Below are 17,120 nucleotides of genomic sequence, written 5' to 3'. Positions count from 1 at the left end.
TTCTGTAAATGTATTCTCCAGCGAGCTGGCAATTTGTCTTATTTTACCCAAGAAGGATTTTAGCTGTATTTCTTATTGAATGATGAATTCAGGCAGCAAGAGGAGGAGAAGAAAAGGCTCAGTGAAGAAGGATGCAAATGTCTCTGATAAGATATATTACAAAGATTCTTATATATTTGCTTATGGTATTGATTTCTGAAAAGTTTTTTGTTTTTTTTAAGCGAACAGTGACTAACTTAACTTTTTCTGCAACACGCTATTGAAATTAATTACGTGTTAAGTTAAAATTTATTACATTTTATGAAGACTACACAACTTTTTGCCATGCATGTACAATGATAAAATATACAAAAACATTATTATTTATAAACTTTTCCAAAATTATAGTATTTACAAGGGAATCTTTTAGAAGAACGATCCACGCCTTAAGCTAATCTCGGAAAGAGAATGCCATCTATATGTTGCTTCCTGTACCCTCACCCCCCCCCCCAAGAAAAAACTAAATGATAAAAAAATGGTGTTTTAATTTAATAATTATTATTAGCAATAATGACCCTATGAATAGTTCTCTGTAGCATCAATCATACACTCGGGGCACCTGCTGTAGGCGTCGGGGTACAATTATACAATGGTATAATGAAACAGACCCCATCTAGCTACATTTACACATTCTTTACCCCTGAAAATAATCTTCTTCGTTGTATGGAGAACATACTGAGAACATTACGACTCTGTTTTTTTTTTAATAACGCTAGAATAAAAAGACTGAAAGGGGAGAACAAAAAAAAAAAGTATTTTGTTGTTTTGTATGGGCTAGAGCCTTTTTTTTTTTTTTTTTCACCCATCTATTTTCTTTCTGTAATTTCAACCATTTATTGTACAGACGTCCCGGCCTATTTTCTGCTCTTCTTGACCTATAACCTTTATGCAATCAAGGTGAACTCTCTTGAAATTGCAAAGTCTACATACCCACAATGGCTACTTTTGTGTGCAATCACGACTCAACAATAACGTTGCTGAATAAAAGATTTGAAACCGTAGAAACTCCTTTGTGTGTCAGTGACATACAACTATAATGTATGGCACGGAAATCAAAGAATTGTATATTAGTTTGCTTTGTATCCAGTATAGTCTAAATGTATGCAAAATCCAGTATAAGGTCACCAGCTTTCCTACAGTTTGATATATTTGACGTATCTCTTCATATCATGTTCAATACTAGTATATAATTTTTGTGCAAATGGATATACTTTCAATTGAATAGACCCATGCATAAAAAAATCTGCACATTTAGCCTCACCACTAAAAAAAATGCTTACAAATACATACATGCAAATATATATATACACACAGCTGTTGAAATTAATATGTTTTGCAACAATAAGGTTGCAAAGGTCTTGAGATGGCTCACTGGTTTCACCCATCATGGGATGTATCTTGTGTGGCAGGATTGCCTTCTAATTACTGATAGATTTCATCTGGTGTCATGACTTTCCATGGCTTTTTGCACCTCTCTTCATGGGATCAATACTTTTTCCCTGTGTCATTTCTCATTATTACATATAGGTTAAATTTAATTGGATTAAGTGGATTGGATGGGTTGTTAGCGACATCCAGTGATAATTTCATGTCAATAGCACAATTAGAAACAAATTTACTTAGAAAATTGGTGACATGTTTAATTCTTAATTCACCCACTGTGTATTCTGCAGGTAAGGACACATAGGTGCAGTCACCAAGGAGCTTTTAAAAGCATAGGGAGGGGGACATGTATTGCAGAATGTAGTGTTCTCACCCTTTTTCATAGCCTTTATACAGAATGATGTCCCTCCAAAATGCCCCTACACACATAGTATGAAACTGCACAGTGAATTTCTTTACACACTTTGCCCCACAGTGCCCTTCCACATGTACAGTGACAACCCACAGCAAGGCCCTGCACTGACCCCCTAGTGTAATGCCTACACAGGTACCCCTCACAGAGTTTGATGGCCTCATAGCACCCCGTACAGTGTAAAGAGCGCCACAGCATGATGTCCCAACAGCCCCGCAAGCAGTATGATGCTACCTGTTATGATCTGGTGGCCTAGGAGTAGCATTGGATGTACTCTGGAGAAGGTGGTATCTGTACTGACCGCGGACCCTGAACTTAACACCGCAACTAGAAGTAGCCGTGGGATGTACCTACTGATCCTAGACACCTCGACACAGCCGGAGGACTAATTAGCCCTATAGATAGAAAAGAGAAAACTATCTCGCCTCAGAGAAAATTCTCAAAGGATAGGCAGCCCCCACAAATATTGACTGTGAGAGGAGAGGGAAAAACATACACAGGCTGAAAACAGGATTTAGCAAAGGAGGCCAATCTAGCTAAATAGGAAAGATAGGACAGAGAACTATGTGGTCAGTATTAAAATACTAGGAAATATCCACCACAGAAAATACAAAAAACTCCACATCTAACTAAAGACATGGAGGGTATATCTGCCTCTCCAGAGATTCCAGCTTGACTGCATAAATCCTTACACAGATTAAGCTGGACAAGAAAAAACATGAAATGCACTGAACAATGAGGCCCACAAAATGTGGGCTGCAAAACAAGCAGAACTTATCTTGGTGAAAAGACCAGGAAGCAGGAGAAACCATGAAGGGATGTGAATCCTCCAGAAAACAATGGACAACTGGCACTGACTAAAGGGTGAAGCCAGACTAAATAGCCCAGTCCAGAGTGGACACACCTGATAACTGCTGTGAAGGACAGACAGCAGCGCTACCACTTATAACCACCGGAGGGAGCCCAAGAACAGAATTCACAACAGCTACCACACAGAATGAGGTCTCCAGAGTACCCTCAAAAAGTTATAATGACTGATTAAAGAACAAGATAATACTACTTACATTGACCAGATTCCCCCAATGTGCTGTTTCTTTCTGTGCACTGTAGGGACCGCGGCTCAGCGCGGCAGCCACAATGTGACCTAATCGAGCCTGCTGTGTGGAGACTCCAAGCTCAGAAGCACAGGTAGAATTGTGGCACAGGGAACTGATGGCACCCTGTTCCATTGTTTTATTCAACAATATTTGTATCCGGAGGATGGGTGGTAAGTCGCTGATATTCTGGTTGAGCACAGCATGACTGTAAAAAGGTTGTTTTGCCTCCAAAACAACTTTTCTGAAGATGAAAATTTTGCAAACTCAATAGAATATTGCTGTCAACTAGTGATTGGCGAGCCCGTGGATATTCGGGACCAGGGGGTTCTGCCGAACGTCTAAAAAAAAAAATTGGTTTGGGTACAGGAATAGTACCCCAACCCCATTCAGATGAAAGGAGGGCCTGAACATCCGTTGTTTGCCATGCTGTCAAGCTCTGATCGGCAGTAAGTTCATTAACGCCGGTCAGAGAGCTGCAGTTCCCATGCTGTCACATGTCTTTCTTTTAATTAAAGGATTTTATCCTTGCTGTCTGTTTTACAATCTAACTGTGGGGTTAGGAATGGGGTGTCTTATATATGCCTCTCCATAAGTAACCTGTGGACTTGATGACAACGGCCATAAAACAGCTGACATCAACCCACAACAGTTACACCACTTGCCACCACACCAATGCAAGTGGGAAGAGCTGGACAAAGCACCAGAATTGCTTTTTTTTTTTTTTTTTTACACAGATGCAGGCTGCTATTTTTAGGCTGCTATTTTTAGGCTGCGGGGGGGGGGGGGGGGGTGATATCCATGGTCTGTTACCAGTCTGAGAATACCAGACCCTAGCAGTTTGCTTTATTTTGGCTGGTTATCAAAGATGGGGGATCCCATTCCATTTTCTTAAATATGTAACACAAAAAAAACGCAATGGGACCCATCGATTCTTGATAACAAGCCATAATAAAGCTGACAGCTGAAGGTTGCAGCCCGCAGATGTCAGTCTTGCCTGTGCTGGTTATCAAAAATAGAGATCCAACGTCATTTTCTTATCCTTTTTTTATTTATAGCACAGGTGTTGGCTGATGAATACTCCCATCAGTGGCGCCTGCTCTCTCCGTTATTAGTCCAGCAGTCATAGGCTGATGCGAGTAGCACACTCAGTCAACGCCTGTGATCAAAGGTAACCTCTTTACCACTGGTCACAGCTACTAGCTCACACTGTCATCTGACAATGTGGGAACCTTAGCTCTCTGACAGGCGGTAATGATCAAACAGCTGATCAAAGCCCCTGGTATTTCTTGCACTGTCAGGTAGATGACAGCATGGGAAACACACAATGTTCGGCTGCTGAACCCGATCAGTAATGCGAATATCAGGAGAAGTACTTGTTCAGGGTCCAAGTCCGAACAGTAGGTGTTCGGTATGGACCCCGAACTTTACTGTTTGGGTTCGCCCATCTCTACTGCCTACTCATTATGGATCATGAAGCCATAATATAATTTGTGTGAATAAAGCCTCAAAGTATACCTGTCACTAGATTTCACAGTCCAAACTGCATATATTTAATAGATCTTTTAAACCTGAGGAGTCTAGTGAACTTACTGTAGAAATCGTTGACAAATTGACTATATAATCTTGTCTGAAAGCTTAAACTTGATCTCCACTAACTTAGCTGATTGATAGGTGCAGCTTATACTGAGCAGTGTGAGATTGCAGTAGGGAGGAGGAACACTGAGGAGAAGTCAATCAGCCTTGGTGGAAGGAGACTGAATTACACTCGGACTCCTGAGTACTCTCACTCTATAGGTGAACTTCTAAAATGCCAATTTTAATATGCAGATTATATAGTCATTGTGGCATGGATTTTTACAGTAAGTACATCTGCTTAATAATGAATGCAAGCTTATATTGTGAAATGTGGTAACAAACGTACTTTCATTTTAGAAGTCAAGAAGTGGCCACTTTAGTTTAAAAAAATCCTATACAAGCATTTACAGTCAGTCACTTTTTTAAGCTTTATAAAATGTGCATGTTTTGAAGACTCCACTTATCAAGTAATGTATTTCAATAGGTCATTTTTGCCTGATTTTTCACGGCAGGTTCCTACATTTATGGCGATAAGAATACTCAGACACAATGTTTTATGCTGTCAAATTGCTGCACAGTGCTCTTTTCTGTATTGTACAAGGGAGAATATTCAGCCCAGAGTATAAGAATTTGTGTTTTGGTAAATCTAAGTTCCAAAATATTACACATACAGTTAGGTGGGTTGGAATTTTTTATTTTTTCTCCCAAAGCCGCCTTGGATTACTAAGCTTTACATTTTTTTTTAGATATCCGTTATCAAGTAAACACCTCTTTATTTAGGGTTTAAAAACAGGGATGACAATTTTGGGGCAAATTATATATTTTAACATCCTTTCTGGACCATTTATAATGTGTTCTCGACTGTTAAAGTCACAAATGCCATCCCTGACCATAAGATATGCTTCACTCTAATTAACCCTACCTCACAGCGGAGGTTGGCACCCTACAATATATATGAGATAGGCGCCCCTGCTCATCGGCGGTGGTCCCTGATGCTCCTTTAGGAGCAGGAGACAGTTGGTTTAGGGGTTAGAAAACCTTAGGCGGTAACACGTTGGCAGCCAGGTTCTTGAAGGCCGTAGGTTTTCCTGAAGAAATGTGATTTTAGGTTATGTCTGAAGGCTTCAAACTTGGAAAACAATGATGTGCTGAGGTGGTGAAATATCAGATTGACTGGTCAGTCACTCTTGGTAATGTATTTTCCAATTGTGAAGCTCCACTGATTGCCTGATACATATTAACACTGTAACTGACCTTTGAATAACTTGTCCTTTACACCCATGTGAGTTATCACTGACGACTGCTCATCTCAACATCTACATCACAATGACGGATATCTTCACTCTGGATTATTCACGCTCATTTAATTCCACTAGTCACAACTGAGAATGTGCTACAGGCCCTAGAACAGATATTTATAGTCACAGATGGTAATTTTTTGTTTTTCCTTAAAATCCCCTTTTCGAGAATTTACGTGCTTTCCTTCGATGGTATCCTTACAGCCATCAGATGATTAGATGGGGCATGAAACAATTTTTTGATGACACTTCCTGTCCCACATTGCAGTGGGCATAGGAGTAACATATCATATACTAGGATCATGATTCTTCTGTGTGCAATCAATGTCTGCATCCCAACCGAACAATTGTCTGACCCGCGATGGAACCGTCAGCTGTGCATTCTCGTGTTCATTTCCCTTTGTCTCATGTTTCAGACCAGTAAGAGTTGCATACATGAATATAACCATTTAACATCTTGGATGCTAAAGAAGGAGTCCAGCACATCAGGGTGCACATTTGTCGGGCATTACTTTTTTTGACAAATTTCATCAAGTCTCCAATTTTACATGATGCAAAATTCAACACTTTACCACTTATCAGGTTATGCCAAGAGGAAACCATAAATATAGGTAGGACCCGTGGAAGCGTACCAGCGCAAAACGGCCGTCGACTGTCACAATTCACATTCTCCCCTGCTGAAGATTCTTCTGTTGCAATAAAGGACTATTTTTAGGACGGTGAGTTCTCTCAGTTTTCTTCTTTCACTGGAAACCATAAATATGACATCTGTAAATTTTTTCCCGTATTGTTGCCTAAAAAGGATTGTCTCATGAAGGCAATCCCTTCATATAAGCTCTAGCTGGGCATAAAGATGTCAAAGAGAGGGGTTACCATTCAGTGAGATGAAATACGTGGATATTAGTGCCATGTCGTTGATCAGGTCCTTTCCTGGCACTTGTAGGCTTCTGGATACCAATTAGGTAACCTTAAAAGAACAGTCCATGGGGTTACTTCATTACTACAGTTACTGTCGGTTGTGAAAAATACTGTTAATTAGAACTTATACCATATAAAAAAGCTTGTGTTACTTTGGCCCCGCTCCTTGCTGTTGTGCTTTAAATACTCTTGGGCTCAGGCAACATGTGTCGCGGGACACTGACATCATAGCGACACATTGTAACATTGAATGTAATAATTTCCTGTGACGTCGAGTTGCAGCCTGCGACCATGACAGAGACCGCCAAATGTTTCCAAATGTGTTGGATTTTCTGTCTCAAGTCATAGACTTCAATGCTGTGACATCTGTATGATTGCCTTCCCTTCCTGTCTCTGCTACTATTGGCAGGAGGTGCTGTGATCTCGTTGTGGGCGACAGTTCTAGCTTTGTGCCTTTTGGGACGTCTAGCCCCATCCATACTGGGAGACATGGCGTTAACTGCTGTGTGGTTTGCGGGGAGGTGCAAGCTATTTAAGCTCCTGAAATCCTGCTGTCCACTGCCAGTTCTAATTTAATTTGTTTCTGTGTAGCTTATGCCTTTCTCTTCTCCTGGTGAACAGTCCTGATTTTTGACCATTCTTCTTTCCAATTTTGTCCCTACATCGACTTCCAGGTTCTGACCCAACTTCTCAAGTATACTTTTGCCTCTGTTTCGCTTCTCCAGATATTAGCTCTTCTGTGGAAGAAGGTACAGAGGTTAAAGGGTGAAGACCAATGTTCCTCTGAAATCTGCCAAAAGGTTTGGCTTGTGTCAAGTCTCTTCGAGGTGGCCTTTTTGAGCCTCTGATCTATGTACATGCAACTCATCAGCAACACTTTTTTTGTACAGAAAAATCACAGCTCTAAAATAATTGAGAGAGAGCAAGTTGCAGGCAAGTCGCAGAGATGTTTTGCATTTCAAAAAACTGACCGTCACATCCAAACATAGACTAAGTGTGAACAGGTGCTGAACCTAGAGTCACCAACTCATATACAGTCAAGTAAATAAGGCAGCACACTCTAGCGCTGAAACATGCAAACATGAAACATGAAAACTGAACTGCATTACTGCACTAGAAATATGAAAAATGAGAGCGTTTAGCGCATAAAAATGGCCAATTTTATGTGTACCTGGTAGCCACTTTAGGGCATCTCTCGTGTTGTGAATTCTGCTCTTGGGCTCCCTCCGGTGGTTGTTGGTGGTAGTGCAGTTGTCTTGGGGTTGTAATCCAGGGCAGGTGTTTCTGCTGATTGCAGCTCTACTAGGTATTTAGGTTTGCAGGATCCATGAGTCCTTGCCAGTTGTCCATTATTCTTGGAGGGATTGCATCTCTCTCTGGTTCCTCATGCCCTGCTGCCAATTCAGCTAAGATAAGTGTCTGGTTTTTTGTCTCTGTGCACACATGCAGTGTGCTTTGCAATTCAGTGCAATTCATTGTGTTTTTGTCCAGCTTAGACTTTGTTTGGATTTTTCAGTCATGCTGGATTCTCAGGAGATGCAGATATACTTTCTATGTCTTTAGTTAGATGTAGAATATTTGTATTATCTGCTGTGGATATTTTTAGGATTTTAATACTGGCCGCTTAGAATTCTGTCCTATCCTTTTCTATTTAGCTAGAAGTGCCTCTTTTGCTAAATCCTGTTTTTCTGCCTGCGTGTGTCTTTCCTCTTATACTCACAGTCAATATTTGTGGGCGGCTGCCTATCCTTTGGGGTTCTGCTCTGAGGCAAGATAGAATTCCCATTTCCATCTATAGGGGTATTTTGTCCTCCGGCTGTGTCGAGGTGTCTAGGACGTGTTAGGTACATCCCACGGCTACTTCTAGTTGCGGTGTTAGTTTAGGGTTTGCGGTCAGTACAGGTACCACCTACTCCTGAGAGTCTTTCATGCGGCTCCAAGGTCACCGGATCATAACAGTACAACTGGCCAACAATGAGTTAAATGCATCTCAGAAGAAGGGAAGAAAGAGCCATTTTTTTCTGTAGTCTGCTTTGTCTTTTCTTCCCTCTTTTCCTCTGGGTGACTGAGGAGTCTTGTGCTAGCATGGATGTTCAGGGATTAGTTTCTCGTGTAGACAAGCTTGCTGCTAGGGTACAGGGTATTTCTGATTATATTGTTCAGACTCCGCTTTTAGAGCCTCGGATTCCTACTCCTGATTTGTTTTTTGAGGACAGGTCCAAATTTTTGAGTTTTAAAAACAACTGTAAACTGTTTTTTGCTCTGAATCCTCGTTCCTCTGGTGATCCCATTCAGCAGGTTAAAATTGTCATCTCCCTGCTGCGTGGCGACCCTCAGGATTGGGCATTTTCCCTGGAATCTGGGAATCCGGCTTTGCTTTATGTAGATGCCTTTTTTCAGGCTCTAGGATTATTATATGATGAACCAAATTCTGTGGATCAAGCGGAGAAGACCTTGTTGGCCCTGTCTCCGGGTCAAGAAGCGGCAGATTTGTATTGTCAGAAATTTAGAAAATGGTCTGTGCTGACTAAATGGAATGAGGATGCTTTGGCGGCAATTTTCAGAAAGGGTCTTTCTGAATCTGTTAAAGATGTTATGGTGGGGTTTCCCACGCCTGTTGGTCTGAGTGATTCTATGTCTCTGGCCATTCAGATTGATCGGCGCTTGCGGGAGCGCAGAACTGTGCGCGCTGTGGCGTTGTCCTCCGAGCAGATGCCTGAGCCTATGCAGTGTGATAGGATTCTGTCTAGAACGGAACGACAAGGATTCAGACGTCAGAATAGGTTGTGTTTTTATTGTGGCGATGCTTCTCATGTCATTTCAGTCTGCCCAAAGCGTACAAAGAGAATCGCTAGTTCAGTTAACATCGGAACTGTACAACCTAAATTTCTGTTATCTGTGACCTTGATCTGCTCATTGTCGTCATTTTCTGTCATGGCGTTTGTGGATTCAGGAGCCGCTTTGAACTTAATGGACTTTGAATTTGCCAGGCGTTGTGGTTTCCCCTTGCAGTCTTTGCAGAACCCTATTCCTTTAAGGGGCATTGATGCTACACCTTTGGCTAAAAATAAACCCCAGTTTTGGACACAGGTGACCATGTGCATGGCGCCAGCCCATCAGGAAGATTGTCGGTTTCTGGTGTTGCATACTTTGCATGATGCTATTGTGCTGGGTTTTCCATGGTTGCAGATACATAATCCTGTGTTGGATTGGAAGTCTATGTCTGTGACTAGTTGGGGTTGTAAGGGGGTTCATAATGACGTTCCTGTGATGTCAATCTCCTCTTCTGAAGTTCCAGAGTTTTTGTCTGATTTTCAGGATGTATTCGATGAGCCCAAGTCCAGTTCCCTTCCACCGCATAGGGACTGTGATTGTGCTATTGACTTGATTCCAGGCTGTAAGTTTCCTAAGGGCCGACTTTTCAACCTGTCGGTGCCTGAACATACCGCCATGCGGAGTTATGTTAAGGAGTCTTTGGAGAAAGGGCATATTCAGCCATCGTCTTCACCGTTGGGAGCGGGATTTTTTTTTGTTGCTAAGAAGGATGGCTCCTTGAGACCCTGTATTGATTATCGCCTCTTGAATAAGATCACGGTCAAGTTTCAATACCCTTTACCTTTGCTTTCCGATTTGTTTGCCAGGATTAAGGGGGCTAGTTGGTTTACTAAAATTGACCTTCGGGGGGCATATAATCTTGTTCGTATTAAGCAGGGTGACGAATGGAAAACTGCGTTTAATATGCCCGAAGGCCATTTTGAATACCTTGTGATGCCATTCGGGCTCTCTAATGCTCCATCTGTTTTTCAGTCCTTCATGCATGATATCTTCCGGAATTATCTTGATAAATTCATGATTGTATATTTGGATGACATCTTAATTTTTTCCGATGATTGGGAGTCTCATGTGAAACAGGTCAGGATGGTATTTCAGATTCTTCGTGATAATGCTTTGTTTGTGAAGGGGTCTAAGTGTCTCTTTGGAGTGCAGAAGGTTTCTTTTTTGGGCTTCATTTTTTCTCCCTCATCTATAGAGATGGACCCGGTTAAGGTTCATGCCATTCATGATTGGATTCAGCCCACATCTGTGAAGAGCCTTCAGAAATTTTTGGGCTTTGCTAATTTTTATCGCCGTTTCATTGCTAACTTCTCCAGTGTGGTTAAACCCCTGACCGGTTTGACGAAGAAAGGCGCTGATGTAACGAATTGGTCCTCTGTGGCTGTCTCTGCTTTTCAGGAGCTTAAACGCCGATTTACTTCTGCCCCGGTGTTGCGTCAGCCAGATGTTTCTCTTCCGTTTCAGGTTGAGGTTGACGCTTCTGAGATTGGGGCAGGGGCCGTTTTGTCTCAGAGGAATTCTGATGGTTCCTTGATGAAACCGTGTGCCTTCTTTTCCCGTAAGTTTTTTGCCTGCTGAACGCAATTATGATGTCGGCAATCAGGAGTTGTTGGCTATGAACTGGGCGTTTGAGGAATGGCGACATTGGCTTGAGGGAGCCAAGCACCGTATTGTGGTCTTGACCGATCATAAAAATCTGATTTACCTCGAATCTGCCAAACGGCTGAATCCTAGACAGGCTCGATGGTCCCCGTTTTTCTCCCGTTTTGATTTTGTGGTCTCGTATCTTCTGGGTTCTAAGAATATTAAGGCTGATGCCCTCTCTAGGAGTTTTTTGCCTGATTCTCCTGAGGTACTTGAGCCGGTCGGCATTCTGAAGGAAGGGGTGGTCCTTTCTGCCATTTCCCCTGATTTGCGACGGGCTCTGCAGGAATTTCAGGCTGACAAACCTGACCGCTGTCCAGTGGGGAAACTGTTTGTTCCTGATAGATGGGCTAGTAGAGTGATTTCTGAGGTACATTGTTCTGTGTTGGCTGGCCATCCTGGTATTTTTGGTACCAGAGATTTGGTTGGTAGGTCCTTTTGGTGGCCTTTTTTGTCGCGTGATGTGCGTTCTTTTGTGCAGTCCTGTGGGACTTGTGCGCGGGCCAAGCCTTGTTGTTCCCGTGCTAGTGGGTTGCTTTTGCCTTTGCCGGTCCCTGAGAGGCCCTGGACGCATATTTCTATGGATTTTATTTCGGATCTTCCGGTTTCCCAGAGGATGTCGGTTATCTGGGTGGTTTGTGTTATGAACTGGTGGCCTAGGAGCAGCATGGACGAGCTCTGGAGTAGGTGGCCTCTATACTGACCGCAGACCCTGAACTTAACACCACAACTATAAGTAGCCGTGGGATGTTCCTGTCACTCCCTCGACACCTCGTCACGGCCAGAGGACTAATTACCCCTAAAGAAAGAAACAGGAATACTATCTTGCCTCAGAGAAAATTCCCAAAGGAAAGGCAGCCCCCAACAAATATTGACTGTGAGAGGAGAGGGAAATTACAAACGCAGACTGAAAACAGAATTTAGCAAAGGAGGCCATGCTACCTAGAAAGAAAAGACAGGACAGAGTACTGTGCGGTCAGTATAAAAATTACTACAAAATCCACCACAGAGAATACAAAAATCTCCACACCTAACTAAAGGCATGGAGGGTAACTCTGTGACTCCAGAGCTTCCATCTTGGCTGAATAAATCTTTACACAGACAAAGCTGGACAAGAAAAAACATAGCAATTCACAGAACTATTAAGTCCACCGCATGTGGACTGCAAAAACAGAGCCTGGACTTATCCTTGATTTGGACAATCCAGAAGGAGAAACCAAGCAGAGATGTGGATCCCTAGAAAACAATGGACAACTGGCACTCACTAAAGGAAGGAGCCAGACAAAATAGCCCCGTCCAAAGTGGAAGCAGCTGATGACTGTTGTGAAGGACAAACAGCAGCACTTCCACTTATAACCACCAGAGGGAGCCCAAGAGCAGAACCCACAACAGAATTCACAACAGTACCCCCCCCCTTGAGGAGGGGTCACCGAACCCTCACCAGAGCCCCCAGGCCGATCCGGACGAGCCAAATGGAAGGCACGAACCAAATCGTCAGCATGAACATCGGAGGCAACAACCCAAGAATTATCCTTCTGGCCATAACCCTTCCACTTGACAAGATACTGAAGCCTCCGTCTAGAAAAACGAGAATCCAAGATCTTCTCCACAACATACTCCAACTCCCCATCAATCAACACCAGGGCAGGAGGATCAACAGAGGGAACAACGGGCACCACATATTTCCGCAACAAAGATCTATGAAAAACATTGAAAAATGGATGGAAAAAGAGGCTGGAAGGGCCAAATGAAAAGACACTGGGTTGATAATCTCAGAAATCCTATAAGGACCAATGAACCTAGGCTTGTACTTCGGGGAAGAAACCTTCATAGGAACATGACGAGAAGACAACCAGACCAAATCCCCAACCCGAAGCCGGGAACCCACACGCCGACGACGGTTGGCAAAATGCTGAGCCTCCTCCTGAGACAACACCAAATTGTCCACCACATGAGCCCAAATCTGCTGCAACCTGTCAACCACAGAGTCCACCCCAGGACAATCAGAAGGCTCAACCTGCCCTGAAGAAAAACGAGGATGAAACCCAGAATTACAAAAGAATGGTGACACCAAGGTAGCAGAACTAGCCCGATTATTAAGGGCAAACTCGGCCAATGGCAAGAAAGCCACCCAATCATCCTGATCAGCAGACACAAAGCATCTCAGGTAGGTTTCCAAAGTCTGGTTAGTTCGCTCGGTTTGGCCGTTTGTCTGAGGATGAAATGCGGAAGAAAAAGACAAATCAATGCCCAGCTTAGCACAAAAGGACCGCCAAAACCTAGAAACAAACTGGGAACCTCTATCGGACACAATACTCTCTGGAATGCCATGCAAACGAACCACATGCTGAAAAAACAACGGAACCAACTCAGAAGAGGAAGGCAACTTAGGCAAAGGTACCAAATGAACCATCTTAGAAAACCGGTCACAGACCACCCAGATAACAGACATCCTCTGGGAAACAGGAAGATCCGAAATAAAATCCATAGAAATATGCGTCCAAGGCCTCTCAGGGACCGGCAAAGGCAAAGGCAACCCACTGGCGCAGGAGCAGCAAGGTTTGGCCCACGCACAAGTCCCACAGGACTGTACAAAAGAACGCACATCCCGTAACAAGGAAGGCCACCAAAAGGACCTACTAACCAAATCTCTGGTACCAAAAATCCCAGGATGGCCAGCCAGCACCGAACAGTGAACCTCAGATATCACTTTACTAGTCCATCTGTCAGGAACAAACAGTCTCCCCGCTGGACAGTGATCAGGTTTATCAGCCTGAAACTCCTGAAGAGCCCGTCGCAAATCAGGGGAGATGGCAGAAAGAATCACCCCCTCCTTAAGAATACCAACCGGCTCAAGAATCCCAGGGGAATCAGGCAAGAAACTCCTAGAGAGGGCATCAGCCTTAACAGTCTTAGAACCCGGAAGATACGAGACAACAAAATCAAAACGGGAGAAAAACAGGGACCATCGGGCCTGCCTAGGATTCAGCCTTTTGGCAGACGCGAGGTAAATCAGATTCTTATGATCGGTCAAGACCACAATACGGTGCTTGGCCCCCTCAAGCCAATGTCGCCACTCCTCAAATGCCCACTTCATAGCCAACAACTCACAATTGCCGACATCATAATTGCGTTCCGCAGGCGAAAACTTTCGAGAAAAGAAGGCACACGGTTTCATCAAGGAACCATCAGAATTCCTCTGAGACAAAACGGCCCCTGCCCCAATCTCAGAAGCGTCAACCTCAACCTGAAAAGGAAGAGAAACATCCGGCTGACGCAACACAGGGGCAGAAGTAAATCGGCGTTTAAGCTCCTGAAAGGCAGAAACGGCCTCAGAGGACCAATTAGCTACATCAGCGCCCTTCCTCATCAAATCGGTCAGGGGTTTAACCACACTGGAGAAGTTGGCAATGAAACGGCGATAAAAATTAGCAAAGCCCAAAAATTTCTGAAGGCTCTTCACAGATGTGGGCTGGATCCAATCATGAATGGCCTGAAACTTAGCCGGATCCATTTCTATAGATGATGGAGAATAAATGAAGCCCAAAAAAGAAACCTTCTGTACTCCAAAGAGGCACTTAGACCCCTTCACAAACAAGGCATTGTCACGAAGGACCTGAAATACCATCCTAACTTGTTTCACATGAGACTCCCAATCATCTGAAAAAATCAAAATATCATCCAAATATACAATCATGAATTTATCAAGATAATTCCGAAAAATATCATGCATGAAGGACTGAAACACAGATGGGGCATTAGAGAGTCCGAATGGCATCACAAGATACTCAAAATGGCCCTCAGGCGTATTAAACGCAGTTTTCCATTCGTCACCCTGCTTAATACGAACAAGATTATATGCCCCTCGAAGGTCAATCTTAGTAAACCAACTAGCCCCCTTAATCCTGGCAAACAAATCAGAAAGCAAAGGCAAAGGGTATTGGAATTTGACTGTGATCTTATTCAAGAGGCGATAATCAATACAGGGTCTCAAGGAGCCATCCTTCTTGGCAACAAAAAAGAAACCTGCTCCTATTGGAGAAGAAGATGGCCGAATATGCCCCTTCTCCAAAAACTCCTTTACATAGCTCCGCATGGCGGCATGTTCAGGCACAGACAGATTGAAAAGTCGGCCCTTAGGAAACTTACAGCCTGGAATCAAATCAATAGCACAATCACAGTCCCTATGCGGTGGAAGGGAACTGGACTTGGGCTCATCGAAAACATCCTGGAAATCTGACAAACTCAGGAATTTCAGAAGAGGGGGAGGAGGAAATTGACTTCAGAGGAACGTCATCGTGAACCCCCTGACAACCCCAACTAGTCACAGACATAGATTTCCAATCCAACACCGGATTATGTACCTGTAACCAACAACAACATCATGCAAATTATGTAACACCAGGAAGCGACAATCTTCCTGATGGGCTGGCGCCATGCACATGGTTAACTGTGTCCAAAACTGAGGTTTATTTTTAGCCAATGGTGTAGCATCAATCCCCCTCAAAGGGATAGGACTCCGCAAAGGCTGTAAGGAAAATCCACAACGTCTGGCAAATTCTAAGTCTATTAAATTTAAAGCGGCGCCTGAATCCACAAATGCCATGACAGAGAATGACGATAATGAGCAGATCAGGGTCACAGATAACAGAAATTTAGGTTGTACAGTACTGATAGTAACGGAATTAGCGATTCTCTTGGCACGCTTAGGGCAATCAGAAATAACATGAGCAGAATCGCAGCAGTAAAAGCACAACCCATTCTGACGTCTGAATCCTTGGCGTTCCGCTCTAGACACAATCCTATCACACTGCATAGGCTCAGGTCTCCACTCGGAAGACAACGCCATAGTGTGCACAACTCTGCGCTCACGCAAGCGCCGATCAATTTGAATGGCCAGAAACATAGAATCACTCAGACCTGCAGGCGTGGGGAACCCCACCATAACATCTTTAACAGATTCAGAAAGACCCTTTCTGAAAATTGCCGCCAAAGCATCCTCATTCCACTTAGTAAGCACAGACCATTTTCTGAATTTCTGGCAATATGACTCTGCCGCTTCTTGACCCTGACACAAGGCCAAAAGTGTTTTCTCAGCATGCTCTACAGAGTTAGGTTCATCATACAATAACCCAAGCGCCTGAAAGAAGGTGTCTACATTAAGCAAGGCCGGATTCCCAGATTCCAGGGAAAATGCCCAATCCTGCGGGTCACCACACAACAGAGAAATAACAATTTTTACCTGCTGGATGGGATCACCAGAGGAACGGGGCTTCAGAGCAAAAAACAGTTTACAGTTATTTTTAAAGCTCAAAAATTTGGACCTGTCCCCGAAGAACAGATCAGGGGTAGGAATTCTAGGTTCTAAAACAGGAGTCTGCACAATATAATCAGAAATACCCTGTACTCTAGCAGCAAGTTGATCCACCCGAGAAGCACGTCCCTGAACATCCATGTCAACGCCTAACTCCTGAGCCACCCAGAAGTGAAGAGGGAAAAAAAAACACAACAGAGTACAGAAAAAAAAATGGCTCAGCACTTTCTTTCCCTTCTTTTGAGATGCGGTTAACTCATTGTTGGCCAGTTGTACTGTTATGAACTGGTGGCCTAGGAGCAGCATGGACGAGCTCTGGAGTAGGTGGCCTCTATACTGACCGCAGACCCTGAACTTAACACATCAACTAGAAGTAGCCGTGGGATGTTCCTGTTACTCCCTAGACACCTCGTCACGGCCGGAGGACTAATTACCCCTAAAGAAAGAAACAGGAATACTATCATCCCTGTTTGTTCCTGATAGATGGGCTAGTAGAGTGATTTCTGAGGTACATTGTTCTGTGTTGGCTGGCCATCCTGGTATTTTTGGTACCAGAGATTTGGTTGGTAGGTCCTTTTGGTGGCCTTCTTTGTCGCGTGATGTGC

The sequence above is a fragment of the Ranitomeya variabilis genome, chromosome 4 (genome assembly GCF_051348905.1).
Source record: "Ranitomeya variabilis isolate aRanVar5 chromosome 4, aRanVar5.hap1, whole genome shotgun sequence".
NCBI lineage: Eukaryota > Metazoa > Chordata > Amphibia > Anura > Dendrobatidae > Ranitomeya > Ranitomeya variabilis.
Note: the sequence above shows the minus strand (reverse complement) of the source record.